Source organism: Podarcis raffonei, chromosome 2 (assembly GCF_027172205.1).
Source record: "Podarcis raffonei isolate rPodRaf1 chromosome 2, rPodRaf1.pri, whole genome shotgun sequence".
NCBI lineage: Eukaryota > Metazoa > Chordata > Lepidosauria > Squamata > Lacertidae > Podarcis > Podarcis raffonei.
The window spans coordinates 12,560,180-12,579,563 of NC_070603.1; the positions used below are offsets into that span (position 1 = coordinate 12,560,180).

General features: G+C 43.5%; 1 protein-coding gene across 3 annotated transcripts in view; it reads left to right on the plus strand.

Annotated features, from left to right (window-relative positions):
* The window catches only part of LOC128406529 (cyclic AMP-dependent transcription factor ATF-7), a 101,654-nt gene that overhangs the window by 1,350 nt on the left and 80,920 nt on the right, over positions 1-19,384 (plus strand). The window lies entirely within an intron of this gene.

Consider the following 19,384-nt stretch of genomic DNA (forward strand, 5'->3'; position numbering starts at 1 on the left):
CCAAGCTACCCCCCTTGAGAGAGAGGAAGGGGGTATGTCTGCTGCTGTTCTTGGGCTCTACCTCTGCTGCTTCTCGAGTGGGTGGCAGAGCAGTTAAAAGTGGCTGCAGGGAGGCTGTCTCTGAGCAGTATGGTTGTTGCACCCACCACATCAAACAGTTGGGGATGGTGTATGTGTGCAGAGACATTATGCTTGCTTGCTTCAGTTGGCAATCAGATATTAAAGGTGCGCCTTGCTGCCATCTCTGTCTCTGGACCAGTGGCGTAGTGTGGGGGGTGCAGGGAGGGCCGGCCGCACCGGGCGCAACATCAGGGGGGGGGCGCTCGCCGCCTCCGGAGTCGCCGAAGAGCCTCGGGCGCAGGCTGTAGCAGAGCCCCATGTCTCGCGGAACCGACAAGCTGGCAGCAGCTCTCAGCGCTCGCCGCGGTCCCCGTGCGTCAGGGCCGCGGAGGGCGCACCAGGCAGCCCCTCCTCACAGCCCCGCCGCTGCTGCTGCAGCTGCTGAGCCATGTTGCATTTTCCTCGCCTCTCTGCCCTCCTCCTCCTCCGGGCAAGCGGCGGCGTTTGGGCGGCAGCGCCCACGGCAACTCGCCTCAGATCACCTGACACGGACCCGCCGCCGCCGCCGTGGCTACCTTACCGTAAATACCCCAGCCCAGGCAGCAGCAAGAAGAAGCTGGCAGCGGCGGCAGGTTAGGGGTTAGGGGGCGCAAATTACTTGCCTTGCCCTGGGTGCTGACAACCCACGCTACGCCACTGCTCTGGACAGCATGGAAGTTGGGTGCCCAGTCCTCCAGGCCGTGCACCCAAAGGATAATAGTGAATGGAGATAAAAAAAATTGTCCAGTAGCACCTTAGAGACCAACTAAGTTTTTTCTTGGTATAAGCTTTCTTGTGCATGCACACTTCTTCAGATACACTGAAATGGAGATGACATTTGTTTCTTGCCACCATGGTTTGCACACACATGGAACAGCTACCTCCAGTTGCTTGCCTACTATGGCTGTGAGGTGGTGCTAGCTTCAGTTTCTGCTGTTGCTCACAGAGAGGATTCAGCTGAGTGAGTGGAGGGTGACTGCTCATTTAAAATGCCACAACCATGCCTACTTGGAGCACAGATAATGGTGTGGTGTTAATGCCCACTGTGGCAGCTAGTTAAGCTTGGGAGGTCTCTCAAGTTGCTGTGGACTCAGCACTGCCCAATGGTACTGGTCTCTGATGTCAGGCAGTTGATTTCTGAATATAGTGAGGGGTGATTTGATGAATTTCATGTAGAGGCTAGTGGGTTTATCAGAATGACTTTGATATAGAATCTCTCAGTACAGGAATATAGTGTATTCCTGTACTGGAAAAAGAATGAATTGCCCCACTTTCAAATTGAGTGAACAACATGGTGTCAATGGAAGGAACATGAATACAGTCCCTGTGTGTTGGATGTAAATGTTAATGCAGCAGTCTTCAACTACATTTAATGAGTGGAGGGAATAGATTATTTTGCCTGGCTGGTTTTGCTGATAACTGTTCACAGCTAACATTTTATTTGCTTGGTTTCTTTCATATTCACAGTGCTTTGAAATGGGATTTTGGCTTGTTTATCTCAATATTTTGAGGGTCAGGCAGCACTTAATTGCCAACTTAAGACAGCCTATCTGTTCTCCCTATTTTCTCTCAAATAAATAAATAAAATAAAATAAAGTTTCAATATTGAGTGGAAAAAGTTCTCTTCTGTTTTACTGATAAACTGTTTAATGTGCATAATTGACAATGCAACATTTTGTGATTCCTCTAATGTTATGAGAGTTATTCATATAAAAATGATATGGGCTCTTGCAGTACACACACTGGCTCAACCAACTTGATTGGAAGTGCTCTAATTTTAGTGACAGTACTGGTAGTTGCATAGTTACACTCTGTACTCTAATAACTTAGCATTTATACAGTTCATTTTGATTATTCCAAACACTTCATGCATGATCTCTTGTAATAATGGCTCTGTAATGTCTTAACTAGGGGCGCGGGTGGCGCTGTGGGTAAAAGCCTCAGCGCCTAGGGCTTGCCAATCGAAAGGTTGGCGGTTTGAATCCCCGCGGCGGGGTGCGCTCCCGCTGCTCGGTCCCAGCGCCTGCCAACCTAGCAGTTCGAAAGCACCCCCAGGTGCAAGTAGATAAATAGGGACCGCTTACTGGCGGGAAGGTAAACGGCGTTTCCATGTGCTGCGCTGGCTCGCCAGATGCAGCTTGTCACGCTGGCCACGTAACCCGGAAGTGTCTCCGGACAGCGCTGGCCCCCGGCCTCTTGAGTGAGATGGGCGCACAACCCCAGAGTCTGTCAAGACTGGCCCGTACGGGCAGGGGTACCTTTACCTTTACCTTTTAATGTCTTAACTATCCCAAGTAGCAGATGGGGATGATGAACAGTGGCTCATGACTGAGATGAGCTTTAAGCTATGGACTTGCAGGTTCCCTCTTAGTCATTGACCTCATTCACATGTAAAGTTAAGCCAAGCCATGATTTACTGGTAGTTTGCATGAGAAGACATGTGGCACCTGGAGAGGAGATTGTCACCACTTTGCTTCTCCTCTGTTGCATTGCTTCTTTGCCAAACTTAGAATTGTGTGCAAACAAGTGCTACATCACCTTCAAGGGTTAAAGTCAAAATATTTCCTCTATGCTATTGGTTATGTTACACTCTGCATTTACTAATTACTTATCCATATGGAAAAGTAAGTTGATAACCAGTGAAGGATATGAGCTATGAAATTGTGTGCACTGCTAAATAAGAGTAGAGTTCTGAAACCTATTTCTCCCCCCACCCTCTTTAAAACAAAGTAGTGAAGCTATTTCATGCATGTTCAGTTAGCAAAAAAAACCTAGACTAGCCCTTACCAAGTAGCTATATTTTGGGGCACCCAACTGCTACTGCCTGCATTTTGAGCTTCATGTCCATATATAATATAAACCAGAAGTGCCCTTCAGATAATGTTGGACTATAGTTCATTATCAGCCAGCACGGACAGTGGTCTGGAGTGATGGGAGCTGTAGTCCATTATCAACAACATCTGGAGGGCACCATGTTGGCCACCAGTGTTATAAATGGATCTACTGCCCAGGTTCTTAGACTTTGCCAAATCAAAAAAACATTGCCTTTGAGGTTCAAAGAAAGTGGTTCTGTCAGATCTAGGGCTGATCCACGAAAAATGGAGCAGTGCCATCCACGCTAAAGCAACAAGCCAGCTTTTAGAAATATTGTTTCCCACCCCTCTGGCTAATATTTTCATGGTTTCTCTGATCTACTCAAAATAAGAGGTTCAGTAGTGACTAAATTATCTGTCCCTTTGTCCCTATCCAAACTGAGCAGTCATGGGGCAGCAAAGAGCATATCTGTTTCCCAGGAATTGCTTGTTCAGTTTTACTTGTGATTTGAAAATTGTGATTTGTGAGGGACTGAAAGGACTTGTATCTACAGTTGTTGCTTATTATATTTTATTGGAGTTAGAAAAATCCCAGCTGCTTTGTCGGTTATGTGCCTAAGTGTTTGAAGAAATTTTGATTCCTTGATTCTGTCAATCTACTCAGGATTGGTAAAATGTTCTTAATTCCTGTTGTTTAGTCTGTGGTTCTACTACTCAGATGTTCTGAGGCATTCTAGCAACTGGTGGGGGTCTTTATGTTGCTGTGGTCCCCAAGTGGTTGATTTAGAGGGCATGAACAAAGTGTAATTGGCTGCTTATACTCAGAATGGTGAATTCTACAGACAGATGCTGAACCTGTTTGGTTGTCCAACAGGTGGTATAACTTCACTAGGCAAAAGAAAGGAAAGAGGGAAATGTTGCATGCACATTAAAACCAGATTTAAGGCTTTGGATCCAGCACTGTTGGGGCACCGATGTTGATGGAACAATGTCAGCTGATTTTTCCACAGCAACCAGGAAGAGGCTTCCTGTGGCCCCCAGCATGCAAAATGTCAATTTACATGCCTTATGAACATACTCTCTCAACCCACATGCACAAACTGTGTGTACCATGAAGAACCTGAAATACACACAATGGAGAAATATATACACATGCTGCTGTCAAATCTTTACTACAGGGTTTCCTGGCTTGTGGTCTGGGGACAACAAGTGAGCCATGAGCTTCATTTGGGTGGTCTGTGGTGTGTCTGTAAAAATGCAATTAAAAAGCTGGGTGCCAAAAAGACTGAACTTAAGAGTTCAGAGCTACTCAAGAATAGTGGCCAAAAGTGTGAGCTATGAACCAGGAAGTCCCCAGTTCTCCTTACTCATGGATTTCGGCAGGCAGCTATTCTCTTGCCCTCTGTTCCCCATTTGTAATATGAGAATAGCAATGCTAGTTTATCTTACATAATTACTATAGGAATTACTAAGGAAAGTGTACATAAAGTACTCTGCAATGATGTATGTAAATGCGAAGGGTGATATTCAACTAAATTTGGCTTGGAGTAGACCCACTGAAATGAATAACTATTATTATGTCAGCAAACTATGGCAAGTTCTTAAAGAAATGGGAGTGCCTGATCACCTCATCTGTCTCCTGAGAAATCTCTATGTGGGACAAGAAGCTACAGTTAGAACTGGATATGGAACAACTGATTGGTTCAAAATTGGGAAAGGCGTACGACAAGGCTGTATTTTGTCTCCCTGCTTATTTAATTTATACGCAGAATACATCATGCGAAAGGCTGGGCTGGATGAATCCCAAACTGGAATTAAGATTGCCAGAAGAAATATCAACAACCTCAGATATGCAGATGACACAACCTTGATGGCAGAAAGTGAGGAGGAATTAAAGAACCTTTTAATGAGGGTGAAAGAGGAGAGCGCAAAATATGGTCTGAGGCTCAACATCAAAAAAACGAAGATCATGGCCACTGGTCCCATCACCTCCTGGCAAATAGAAGGGGAAGAAATGGAGGCAGTGAGAGATTTTACTTTCTTGGGCTCCATGATCACTGCAGATGGTGACAGCAGCCACGAAATTAAAAGACGCCTGCTTCTTGGGAGAAGGGCAATGACAGGCCTAGACAGCATCTTGAGAAGTAGAGACGTCACCTTGCCAACAAAGGTCCGTATAGTTAAAGCCATGGTTTTCCCAGTAGTGATGTATGGAAGTGAGAGCTGGACCATAAAGAAGGCTGATCGCCGAAGAATTGATGCTTTTGAATTATGGTGCTGGAGAAGACTCTTGAGAGTCCCATGGACTGCAAGAAGATCAAACGCATCCATTCTTAATGAAATCAGCCCTGAGTGCTCACTGGAAGGACAGATCGTGAAGCTGAGGCTCCAGTACTTTGGCCACCTCATGAGAAGAGAAGACTCCCTGGAGAAGACACTGATGCTGGGAAAGATGGAGGGCACAAGGAGAAGGGGGCGACAGAGGATGAGATGGTTGGATAGTGTTCTCGAAGCCACAAACATGAGTCTGACCAAACTGCGGGAGGTAGTGGAGGACAGAGGTGCCTGGCGTGCTCTGGTCCATGGGGTCACGAAGAGTCGGACACGACTAAACGACTAAACAACAACAACTGTAAGCCAAACTTAATTGAATACCACCCTAAATATTACTATTGGTCCATCTTTATTTAAAATGCCTTTTTGACTCTGCAGGTTCTCCATCTCTACATTATGTTCCCACTCATATTTGCACACAAACCGCAAGATGCTATTGGACTGCTTATTATAGAGTAAGTTCCATGGAATGCAGTGGGATCTCTGGGGACCATATTTAGGATTGGGCTATGGGTTTTCCAGCTTACTGGACAAAGGTGAGCTTTTTGTAGCAATGGACTGCTGAATTGGGCACCTGAACATGGTTGTTCACCTACTAGAATGATGTCTCCCTTTTGTAGCCTTATTTGAACTTCTGTTATTTAGTCATATGAACACCATAATCATAGGTATGGATATAGCAGGAAAAAATGGATTGCACTGACAAGTTGCTTGATCATTGTTGTTATGGGCTAGCCGCTAGCTGAAAAAACGGCATTTTCTCAGATGTACTTTTACTGATTGTACATTTAACGTGGCTGGTTGTTTCAGTCATGCCTCCAGTATTGTTTATTATGGTTATAATTTAGAACTGTCTTGGTAGCCTGGGTTTTTTATTCCAAAGTGATTAGTAACTCAAGCTAAAATTGTCAATAAGCTGTCAAAATAGAATCAGTATAACAACAATGTAAGCAGAGACAGCAGGGGGAGAACAATATAGAAATTTTAATAATATAGAAAAATGCCCATAATAATATGATCAATTCATGTAAGTATAGATGAGCAAACACAAAATACAAATAGCATTTTACTGTAAGTCAAAAATCCATGATCACACACACACACACACACATATCCATCCTGTGGAAATTTCAATGTCCTGTGTAATTGGGAAGATATGCTGCCTCCAAAGCAGGATCTGTCTTCTCCCTCTAGGCTCTTCCCTGGCCCTCAGGCAAGCAGGCAAAACATCAGAATCCTCAAAGCTGGCCCTCTCTCAAAACAGATAGACAGTAGGGTGAAATGGAGGTGGCCATCACTGCTCTGTGAAGCAGTGTCCGTCCGTCCCCTTGGTGGGGATGATTTACCACTGCAGTATACATCACTTCTCCAACCAGGAAGTGATTGCAAGCAGCAAAAATAACTTTCCTTTCTGGCCAGAAATTCCTCACTCCAGATAGCTGTTCCTCTCTAGGCGTGACCTTAGGTGCTTCTCAGCAGAAACAATGGGACCAGGAGGCTATAGATTGCATAGTTCAAGTGTGGCTAATCATTTTCAGCTTGACTGCCACGTTAACACCCCTGAAGGCCACATGCCAGGGGTGGGCATGGCCAGTGCATAGTTGTGTGCACATGCTCAAACTCACCCCCACATGCACACGTGCCACACATACAGTACAGACATCTGGCTCCTTCACCAGCCAGTTTTTGTTGAATGCTGAAGAGGCACCTCTTTACCCTGGCCTCTGACACCTGAGAGGTGTGTTTTCAGGAATCAACCTCTTCCTGTATAACTGTTTTTATTTCTGAATTTTAAATTATGGTAACCTGCTCTGGGACCTGCTGGTGAAGGGCAGGTAACAACAACAAAAATGAATTCTCTTTGTGAAGAGGAAAAGGCATTATCCCTCTGCCCCCAACTTGGAGAGAGTGGTTTGTGTCTGTGTGAGACAAACTGAAGGTCAAAATGCAGTGGTTCCAGTCTTCACCCCAGCAGAGTGCTGTATCGCCTAATCTGAGTGCTGAATTTGGGTGATAAAGCTGTGGGGACTTGGTAGGCCACTTTGCATGTCTTCCTTCCCAGGCTGGATCTGGCCCACGGGTTAACTACTCCTAGTAGAGACGATCAGTTATTGAAAGTTGCAGTGGGTAAGCATTGAACTCACTTGGTGCTGTTGCCTAGTGGGCCTTGTTTATGCTTCGGTTGAGTTTTGTCTAGGATCAATTTGATTCCCCACCACCTTAGATTTGGAGATACTTTGACACATTGAACGATAACACTGTTGTAAACAAAGGTACTAGTCTCCCATTTGAAAGTGGTAATTATTCAGGGTGGATTTGTTCAGGAAGCTGCCTTTAGGGAACAATTAGAGCTGAATTTGAAGTCTGTCCTTCCCATTTGAATTAATTACTAGCCTCAGGTTTCAATATTTCTTAGGTGTTGCTAAGACCTTGGGTAATCAAATCTATATGGAATTATTCTGTTCCTGCCTCTTTCCCCCCTGTTTAGTTTTCCATTGCGTTGTGTGCAGTGGTGCACTTTTGTGTTTGGCAACTTTAAGAAGAGTGTGTGTATCTGTATTGGAGGGCATTTGGGGAAGAATATGGGGCCTTCATGCTTGCTTATGTTCCGGTCAGGATCTTCTGGGAATTCCTACTTTCATTTCTTTAGGTTCTTCCTGGCCATCTTGGTTACACATATGTTTCAAAATGCAGTGGTGGGAAGTTCAGGGATCAACAAGAAGCAAGTAAGACATCTGCTTTCATTGTTGAAAACTCATGAGTTCCAAATCAATATATCATGATTTTTCCATGTGTGATTATGCTCAGTCTGAAGAGTAAACTACTTCAGTTTAAATCCTAGGTTGTCGTGTGGTGAATTAGGAGTTGGGACTTTCCGGCAAGGCAAGGGACTAGGATTGAACTGCAGAGGAATCTGAATTCTGGTACTTTGAGGGAACAAACAGTGCAGTGAAAGACTTGCAGTGGCTGAGGAATTCTTCAGACAGGCATTCAGCATAAATTGTGCAAGCATTGGCTCAAGAAGGGAGTTGCTCAGCATCTGTCCTTTAGCTCAGGGCTTTCTGAAGGCACCCTTGATGTCAGTTTGCCCCATCCATGACTCTTGCACATGAGTCTGTAGGATGCGGGGGGGTGGGGGAATTGCAAGGAAAATGGCTATACAATTGTATATCAAATCACCAGCAAGTGTGGGGTTATCTGGGTTAGTCCCAGAAGATACATTAACAGGATGTGGGGGATTTAAAAGGTTTGAGAAACATTTATGTGTAATAACCCAGCAGTCCTTCATGTAGTGAGAATATGCCAATAGTTTGACATGCATCTAAGGTATGTAAGTTACCTGCCACCCATATGTCCTGTAATATCTTTATAATGTGGTATTTGACACTGAACAAGATACTTGTTCCCATTTTTGGGGAGTGCTGCACTTTCCTGACTCCAGCTCAACTTCTGAAAGCCTTGTCAGTTTCTTCGCCTGGTGACTTTCCCTACTTATGAAGCTAAAGCAAAGCAATTAGGAACTATTGGGTAATATAAGTGGATTATATTTAATCAAGGCAATTGGGAGATATCAGAGGGTCATTTTTGGAGGAGACCTACTGAACTCAATGAGTAAGTTACTGAGCATGGCCTCACTGGTATCACCCCAAGCCTGGAGGGAGAAACTCCTTGATCCTGCCGATTCAGTGTCTGTTGTTTTCTACTTGTATCTTCTTTAGTAGTCTAATGTCTGATCTAGTAGTTTTAAACCAAGGCATAGTCAGCCCAAAGTGATATGAAAAGAGCACAGTAACTTCTGTTTTCCTTGTCCCATCCCCCATGAAATTCTAGTTGGAGAAAGCAATGTATGAGAAAGCACAAAATTTATATCTGATCAAACATCAGCTTCCTTCTTTTAAACTCTGGTGGGGTTGCACCAGGATAAAATTTAACTCAGAAGTGCCATTGAGAATCAAGGAGGGCATGGCCAGTTCTATTAGCCCTTAGAACCTTGGGGACCCCGACTTTTCTCATGTTAAAAGTTCGTTTCTGGCCCTCCAAGGCATATGAGACTTTGGGAAATACAATATTTCATGTTGCAACCTTCAGAAGCTCAGTTTAACAAATTGTGGCATGGCCTCGGAGTGTGACTTGTGCCAGCATGTGGTGACAGAGAATCTCGTCTTTGTTTATAGGAAAAATAATCCAGAGCAGCAGAACTAGTCAATTTGCTATTTACTTACTTACTTACTTACTTACTTACTTACTTACTTACTTACTGATAACATTCCACATCAACAAAGCATAAACAAAAATAACACAACAACAAAAACCTTTCCTTTCAAAGACTTTAAATAATTGACAAAAAATCAGAAAAGCAATCAATTTGTGTAACGTACTTCCCATGTTTGTAACAACATAATTTCCTCCAGTCATCCAAAACTTCAACTACTGTACAGTGGTACCTCGGGTTACAGACGCTATAGCTGAAATTATTCTGTGACATTGTAGCAACAGGATAATTAAAACAGTACATGAGACTATGCTATTGTAGCTAAAACTTTGCTTTTCAACAAAATGTAACATTCCACCGTATTATGTTAAAATCTTTAAGTGGGAAAGAAACAAATATGATTTACCGCTTTGAACGTAGCTGCAAAAAGTTATTTTTTGGGAACAGTTGTTTGGCTAGCAAAATTGTTCTAAAGAAACAGTATTGTGAGTCAGGCATTAGATATGTAAGCTTGGAATCTGTGGCTCAGTTCAGACATCATGCCAAACTATGGTTAGGAAGGCTTAACTATGTTTTGACAGTATGTCTGAATTGACAAAAGATGGTTGCAGTTGTCTGGCAAAACAAGAATCTGAAATGATGTTTGAAGTGGGTTTGTAAACTGTGGTTTCTGTTAATTATGGTTTGGCATCATTATCCCTATGGGCATTGCTCCCTTCCAGAGGTCACTGAACCTGGAGTGTTGAACAAATGAAATAGAAAAGGAGGCAAGGAGCTCTAAACTGTGGTTTGTCTTTGGATACTAAAGCATGGTGAGGCAAGCCATGGTTTGGCTTGATGCCTGAATTAAGTCTGCATTAACCCGGTATATTTACTGGATTCCAGAATGCTGTCACTATAGTGGATTATAGTTCTTGTTTTCCCCATAAGCAGTCACTGAAAAGTGTCAGGCCTCTTACACTATAGCTACTCTAATTGAGTTGATAATGAAGATTATCTGCAATTAAAAATTCTTTAAGGAGTCTTGAGGATGTCTTCCCCCAAAGTCTGCAGTCTGGGATAAGCTGTTACAAAGTTTCTCCTGATTAAAGATATTTGAAACTCCAACCACGATTCTGATTCCTATTACTGTATCTGGGCACTTCTGTTGCTAGTCATTAGCTCCTGCCTTAAGATTGGTTTCATTTTCTTTATGAAGTATATTAAAACGCTTCTGGGAAATATAATTATGCATTGTACAGGGAAATCCATTGACAAATTTGGCATATGGGGATTTTAGGAAAATACATTGGTTTCCGACCAGTGTTGTGCTTTCATGCAGTAAAAGTTAGCAGGCATTTTGTAACAGAAAGGGAGCTTGCTAAATATAACAGGGAAATGTTTATATTGAGGAAACAATACTGAGATGGAATGTTTTCAAAACCTGTTTGTGTGAACACAAATGGTATCACAAAGACTTTATAACAAGATGCTGCATGCACAGTAAAAAAAAAATCAAATATTGGCTACATATATGGCTGAAAACAAAAATAGAGGACTCCTCACATTACTGTGTAAAACGTTTCAGTTGGTGCAAACTGTTTATCACCTATATAAATAGTAGTCTAGGATAAGAGTTTATGGTATTTTGTTATTATTTCCCCAACTTATGGGTTTGGGTGGGTTATTTTGGTATGTATACATACATTGAGGGTTGCGGTGGCACTGTGGTCTAAACCACAGAGCCTAGGGCTTGCCAGTCAGAAGGTCGGCGGTTCAAATCCCTACGACGGGGTGAGCTCCCGTTGCTCGGTCCCTGCTCCTGCCAACCTAGCAGTTCGAAAGCACGTCAGAGTGCAAGTAGATAAATAGGTACCACTCCGGCGGGAAGGTAAATGCCGTTTCTATGTGCTGCTCTGGTTCACCAGAAGTGGCTTATTCATGCTGGCCACATGACCTGTACACCGGCTCCCTCGGCCAGTAAAGCGAGATGAGCGCTGCAACCCCAGAGTTGTCCACGACCAGACCTAACATTCAGGGGCCCCTTTACCTTTACACATATACATATATTGCTATAGGTCTGAATTTAAGAAATAATAATAATATTTTAAAAATAAATATGGACCAACAGTCTTGTCTCCTTTTGCTGAGGGGTGCAAGATTTTGCTTACAAAGCCCTGTTTTTGAACTGTGAGCAGCAGCCCACTTCCATCCATGCCGTTCATTAAAAGAACATGAAGAAGGTACCCAAGTTTGCTTGTTTCCTCTTCGCTTTCCACCCCGTTTTCCTTTTTTCTGTCATGTCTTTTGTAAGCCTGTGGGATGGGACTGTGTTGCATTGCTTTTGTAGCCTACTGCGGGAGCTTTCTCAGCTAAAGAGTGGGATATAAAAAATTTGAATAAATCAATGCTTACATGTACAAAAAGTATTGCCTTCTATAAAGGAGGCCATCAGTTTAATAACCTTTAGGAGTATAATTTTAATGCAGTTTTAGGCCTGCTCAATTTTGGACAATTCTCCCTTCCCACAGCACCCTATTTCATGCTGTTCAAAGGGATCCCTTGATCCACTCGAGATGCTTTTTGAGGGCAGAGACGATAAAGCAAACTTCCTTCTACTCACGGTTCTTGGCATCCAAGCCATGTTCTGCTGCTGTGGTTTGCATGTTCTTTTCTTTTTGAGTGGTGTAAGCAGCTTTTTGAGATGGAATAATGAAAAGTCTCCTAATTGGAAATAGTTAATAAACTATCAGACCTCTTCCTTAACTGAAAAGTATATACCTGGTTGCGTGACATGGTGCCAAAAGTAGTACTTAGAATCTGGTACCATTGTTTTGAGTTCTAAGAATATTGTGTTCTGGCTGTAAAAGCAAAGTTTATAGCTTTCAAGGTTTAGACAAAAGGTGGACAGTGGGCATGCAGTGTCACAGGCTTCCAAAAATGTCCTCATTTTGCTAAGTAGATTTTCTAATTGCAGGGTGTGGGATTTGAGGGCTAATTTGGAATCTTCTCCTTTATTATAAAACAGAAGATGCACGGCAGAGGATAGGATACATACATACACACTGCTCAGAGCTTGTGCCCTGGGGAGGTCACTTTGGTGCTGCTAATGCAGAGGTTTGATTGCACCCCTAGAGGTGTACTCCATTGTCTCTTGAGACAGACAGATGTGCCAACCAACAGCTTTTGAATGTGTAAGATTGGTATGTTCTTTGGGGCAAAGGAGAAATGCAAATTTGGGGACTCCTGTAGGATAGTAGGTAGATTTCAAAAGTTGCAAGTACTTGCACTTGGCTCTTTCCATAGATCAGCTCCTTCTGGCCAATATTTTTTCCTATGTACTTCAGAAGGTTCAGTGAACATTCTGCTGAATTGTGTTTCCTCTGAAACATTGTTAAGGAGTGATACTCTTTTTGGAGCCTATTTCAAAGCACATACTTCCTTCCTTGCATTTTTACTGGGAGAGATTTTACTGCTTTTGCAAGGCAAGCTACGCCTGCGTGTTCTTGCACTTTTGACAGCAAAGTAGGAAGAAGTCATTTTATGGCTTACGGTAATCAAAGTGTTCTTAGCTTACAGGGAACTGTAACATTTCCTATACTACGAACTCACAATTTTTCTTTCTAGCAAGAACATGTTCTCTTACCACATGTAAAAAGTAAGAAGTTGTCTGCTGACACGTTTGCCGCTTAAGGGAGGAATTCAGCCTCATTGAAACAAGGGTTTCAGCTGATGAAATTCATTAGTTGAATCCCATCCATAGTCTATTACAGACTTCCTCAACCTCAGCCCTCCAGATGTTTTGAGACTACAATTCCCATCATCCCTGACCACTGGTCCTGTTACCTAGGGATCATGGGAGTTGTAGGCCAAAAACATACGGAGGGCCGAGGTTGAGGAAGCCTGGTCTAGTAACCTCACCAGATTTTATCTGTGTTTTGTACCTGTTGTTGTTGTTTAGTCGTTTAGTCGTGTCCGACTCTTTGTGACCCCATGGACCAGAGCACACCAGGCACTCCTGTCTTCTACTGCCTCCCGCAGTTTGGTCAGACTCATGTTTGTAGCTTCGAGAACACCGTCCAACCATCTTGTCCTCTGTCGTCCCCTTCTCCTTGTGCCCTCCATCTTTCCCAACATCAGGGTCTTTTCCAGGGAGTCTTCTCTTCTCATGAGGTGGCCAAAGTATTGGAGCCTCAGCTTCACGATCTGTCCTTCCAGTGAGCAGCACTCAGGGCTGATTTCCTTCAGAATGGATCGGTTTGATCTTCTTGCAGTCTGTGGGACTCTCAAGAGTCTCCTCCAGCACCATAATTCAAAAGCATCAAAGAGGTTTAACCTAGGTTTGTTTATTATCATAGGTCTGAGTACTAATGGTGTTCAAAGATAATTGTGAGGGAGTAGTGCCAATAAAATTAGCTAGTGTGCATAAACTTGAGGCAAATGAGTCAGTGCATATTCATCTCTTTTAAAAAGTGGGATGACAGCCAGCCATAGCTGAGCTCTTACATAGCATTGCTTTTAACAGGGAAGATTATAAGCTTGGGTATTTAAGCATTGAAATCAATGGGCCCTGCATTTTGACTGGATTATACTGGTGGTTTCTGCCTCCCAATATGGCCAGCAGCACCTGTAACTTCCTTACTACTTTACAGCAATGTCCCCTAAGAGGAGCTTCTTTGAAGACCTTAAATAAACAGCAGCACTCATAATTGTGTAACTCTGGTTTTGATTTGCTCACAAAAAGAGACTCCAGTTCTTGTTTGTCTGCATGGGTTTCTTCTTGCTCCAATTCAAGGTGCTTGTGATTTATGTCCAAAAAGGCCTTTAATGCTTTCTCCTGAGATCTAGAATCTGTTGGTGTACCTTCCACTTTAGAGATTCAAGTACCAGGGACGTGGAACAAAGCCTTTACTGAGGTGGTGCCTTGTTATTGTTGGCATCCATCTGTCTCAAGAGACAATGCAGAGTGCTTCTGGGGGTGAAGTCGAACTGCTGCATTAGCAGCAGCAAAACAACCTCCCTGGGGTGCAAGCCAGGGCAGCGTGTGTGTAGGTCTTGGCTGCTGAGATGACAAGACCCCCACTCTCGGCCTTGCTGATGTTCAAAGAAAACAAGAGCAATACGTTTGGCACCAGCTTGGCTGCAGGAGTTGCTGAAAGGAGGTGTTCAAGGCACCATCCAATCAATTTAGGGACTCCACTCTGGATTTATGTAGGGTTTCTTCTCCTGAAGATATCCCACAATGCAGCAGAGGTTTAGGATCAGAGTTTTCCATCTCCTAGATGGGCTACCTTCCCAGGTTGACCAGCCCCGCCTGCCCTCTACAGCATCTTTATCAACGACTTGGATGATGGACTCAAGGGTATCCTGATCAAATTTGCAGATGACACCAAACTGGGAGGGGTGGCTAACACCCCAGAGGACAGGATCACACTTCAAAACGACCTTGACAGATTAGAGAACTGGGCCAAAACAAACAAGATGAATTTTAACAGGGAGAAATGTAAAGTATTGCACTTGGGCAAAAAAAAATGAGAGGCACAAATACAAGATGGGTGACACCTGGCTTGAGAGCAGTACATGTGAAAAGGATCTAGGAGTCTTGGTTGACCACAAACTTGACATGAGCCAACAGTGTGACACGGCAGCTAAAAAAGCCAATGCAATTCTGAGCTGCATCAATAGGAGTATAGCATCTAGATCAAGGGAAGTAATAGTGCCACTGTATTCTGCTCTGGTCAGACCTCACCTGGAGTACTGTGTCCAGTTCTGGGCACCACAGTTCAAGAAGGACACTGACAAACTGGAACGTGTCCAGTGGAGGGCAACCAAAATGGTCAAAGGCCTGGAAACGATGCCTTATGAGGAACAGCTAAGGGAGCTGGGCATGTTTAGCCTGGAGAAGAGGAGGTTAAGGGGTGATATAATAGCCATGTTCAAATATATAAAAGGATGTCACATAGAGGAGGGAGAAAGGTTGTTTTCTGCTGCTCCAGAGAAGCGGACACGGAGCAATGGATCCAAACTACAAGAAAGAAGATTCCACCTAAACATTAGGAAGAACTTCCTGACAGTAAGAGCTGTTCGACAGTGGAATTTGCTGCCAAGGAGTGTGGTGGAGTCTCCTTCTTTGGAGGTCTTTAAGCAGAGGCTTGACAACCATATGTCAGGAGTGCTCTGATGGTGTTTCCTGCTTGGCAGGGGGTTGGACTCGATGGCCCTTGTGGTCTCTTCCAACTCTATGATTCTATGTTCAGAAACCGCCTTCCTGACTGTTGGACCTGCTATTGGGCTCATCTTCTCAATCTGCCGGAGGCCACCTTCACATGCAGGGGAAGTCCCTAGCTCACCAAGGGTTTGAGACCCATCGGCTACCCTCACCTGGTTTAGCCAGCCAGTCAGAGGCATTCCAGGGTGTGACTGCTGTCACATGCTGACAGCTTCTAGGAGCCACAGGCGAGAGCTGACTGCAGGGTGGGGACCAAAGGTGGCAAACTATCCCAGGGGCACAGCGTGTCCCCCACCAGAGGCCCTATCCTTCCCCTGACACCCCAATATTTGACTAGAGTTAAATGCAGGGTGGTGCCAAAAGTGGACAAACTACAATTCTGTGACTCTATGCTTCTCTGCCTTCCCCGCATTCTTTTGATTTGTGTTTTAGTATCTTCCTTCGTGAGATAATATTATGTGTGTTTGGTGAGCAAAGCAAGTGTGATAGCTAGTATGGTTTCTCAAGGTTTTGACTACATACCAGAATCTGAAATTGCTTGAAAGAAAGATACTTGAAAGAAACATTATAAATTTCCCAATAACTGTTTATAAAGCCTATGCTAAATGAAGGAATCAAATGAAAGAAAACACATTTGCTTTGAAGTTGTAAATGTGATTGCTGTCAACTGGCAATAAATTTTTGAGTGCATTCTGATGTCTCATGTAGTGGGATTTTCTGCTGTGTCCACCATTTGCTCCTAGCTAGCTGAAAAGCAGTTCTACGAAGGGCTGGCTTTGTGAGGGATCCCTAGGTCATGTCTTGGCCCAACCAGAGGCAACAGTTGAAATTTCTGAGGAGAGCATTGTGTGCAAATCTTTGAAGTAGGGAGTTTTGCTTATTTTCACAATTGTTTTCGTTGGAACGAAAACCTGGCCTTTCTTACTGCAAAATGTAATGTGATGTCAGTTTGAAAATCCTATTTGAAAGTGTACTTAAATGAAAGCACTTTTGGTATTCAGTGTTTGACTTTATCTGTTTCTCCAAAATGGTATTACCTGGGAGGCTTTGCGGGGCAAAAGAAATAAATTATTCTGTGGTCGCTCCCTTAGATTTTCCATGCCATTGCTTTTGCTCTTCTGTCATCACATTTGCTGTTTAGCATTAGCAAGGTGGTCACATACCTTCAGACTATGCCCTTGTGGAAGGTTATATGAATTACACTTGCAGAATATCAGTCATGTTGCAGTTGCTCTTGTCTTTGATCCAATATGATATTTGTGCCCCTTTTGCTATGGGTGGCTGGCTGCTATTGGCACTATCCTCTGGAATAAAGCATTCTTGTGATTCCTGCAGGAACATACAGCCCAGAAACCAAATTATTCAGTTCTTCCTCTTTTGTGTAGGGATTTGAGGGCCCCAAAGGCCCATTTGTTTGCCCATCTGTCAAAGTAGTAGTAGTGATGATGATGATGATAATAAATTATTATTATTTATCATTTCTACCCTGCCCATCTGGCTGGGTTTCCCCAGCCACTCTGGGCGGCCTTCAACAGAACATTAAAAACAGAATAAAACTTCAAACATTAAAAACTTCCTTAAAGAGGGCTGCCTTCAGATGCCTTCTAAAAGTCAGATAGTTGTTTATTTCCTTGGCATGTGATGGGAGGGCATTTCACAGGGCAGGCGCCACTACCAAGAAGGCCCTCCCATAACCTAAGCTGGTTTAATTATTTATATGACTTCTATACCACCCTTTGCACAAGCCGCAAGGCAGGTTACAACACATAAATACTGATAAAGTAGTGAAATTCTTTAAAAACAGGTAACAGCTCACTAAAGAGCAATTACTAATAGCAGCAGCTACAACAATCTGGTCTCTGTTGCTCCAAATGCCTGCTGAAAAAGATGTGTCTTAATTAACCACCTGAAACTATTGAGAGAGGGGACCAGACACACCTCAGCAGGGAGGGAGTTCCAGATACCTCCACTTACCTCATACCAAGGAGGGGACTAGCACCAGGAGAGCCTCATTGGCTGATGTTAAAGCATGGGCAGGTCAATGTAGGAAAAGGCATGCTTACAGGCAGTGTAAGAAACTGAGATATGAAAGCTAGGAGCTAAATGGCACCTTAAACCTAGGTTATGGGCGCAACAACGGAATCCAACAACGCAACAATGGTGCACTTTTTAAAGAACAAGAATACAAAGCTGAAAATGAATGAACTGCAGCTAAAATATTCATTTTTCACATGGTCTAGTCCTTCCTCTGCCCACCCCCCCTAATATTCTTAAGAGGGTCTCTTCTCCAATCTTCAGCGAGTAGCTAGAAGTGGGGAGGCAGAAAAAGGTCCTCTTTTCCTTCCACTCTGCAGTTTTAATCTGAAATCTTTGGCGCGGTACTGCGCCCAGAGCTCAGAAACTGCTTGCGCTAATGAAATTCCCTGTTTCAAAATGCACCTAGAACAATGGGAGTTTCAAACACTGCTTACAGGTACTTGAGTCCCAATTAGTTGAGGGCTGTATATGGCAAAGTAGGCACCTTGCATTGGGCCTGGAAAGCAACTGGCCACCAGTTTAGCTGTTTTAAAATACTTGTAATATGTTTGTGGCTTGCTGGCCCTACCAGCATTCTTGCTACAACATATTACGCTTGTTGCAATTTCTAGACAGTTTTAAAGAGGATCTCCGCATAAAGAGCACATTGTGGTATTCTATCTTGGAGATTGCACCAGCTGAAACCAGGCGGTGGTGCTCCCAGCTTCCAAAGTCACCTGGGCCTTGAGTAACAAAGATGGTTCCAGGAGCACCCCTATTTGACTACTCTCAGCATCATGTTTATTTGTTGCAGAAGCTTCTCTGTTTTTAGGCATTCCTAGGCAGGGGTCATTGTTTCAGCAAGAAAGTTGCCTTTTCTAAGGAAGTGGGTGAAGATTATTTTTGTCCGGTACTGTGTACTCCCTGCTTGCTGCCTGTGCCTTTGGCTATTGCTGTCCTCTGACCCAGGGAACTAGGTGTTACTGGAGGGGCAATGCAAGATGCTAATTGGGATGAGACTGCCCCATGACATTGTCAGTGCTGACTGAGCATGTGGATTCTGGAGCTCTGGTACTGATAACTACGCTTTCTTATGAAGTGTACAGGGTCTTTAAAACTGTTGCTTAGCCTGGTATTCCCATAGTTGCCTATACATGGTAAGAACAGATCTTTGTTTCTTTCCCTTCAAATATCTTCTTCCTGTAAAGAATCAGAGACGGCTACAATAAGATTTTTAAATTTGAGGTGTTTTCCCTTGATCTGACCTGTCCTAGCTCACTTGTCTTGAGCCAACTTATTGTGTTTTATCAGCTAGTATGTTCCTTGAAGACACTTCTAGTTTAGCAGACCTAGCACATTCCTACTTTACATTTTGGTTAACCTAAATATGTCTTCTAATTTGAAATAAGATCCTGCCCTGGTTCAATTGGGTGGGTTTCAATTGCCTCCAGGTAGCTTCTAAAAGTCTGCAAGAGACATTTCCCCCTCTGGCTAGGTTTCCTGGTATAATTAAGTTGACCTTGGTAAAATGAATTCTTAGCTGTGAATCTAAAGTATTTTCCATTCCTGTTCTTAGCTTCCTTTTCTGACAATATAATATTTAGAAGTTGGCATCTGGCAATAGATTAACCTTGCTGTTAAATAGCATGCTGTAGGTATGATCCCAAACAATGCAAGTACAGTTTCATATGCTGTAGAATT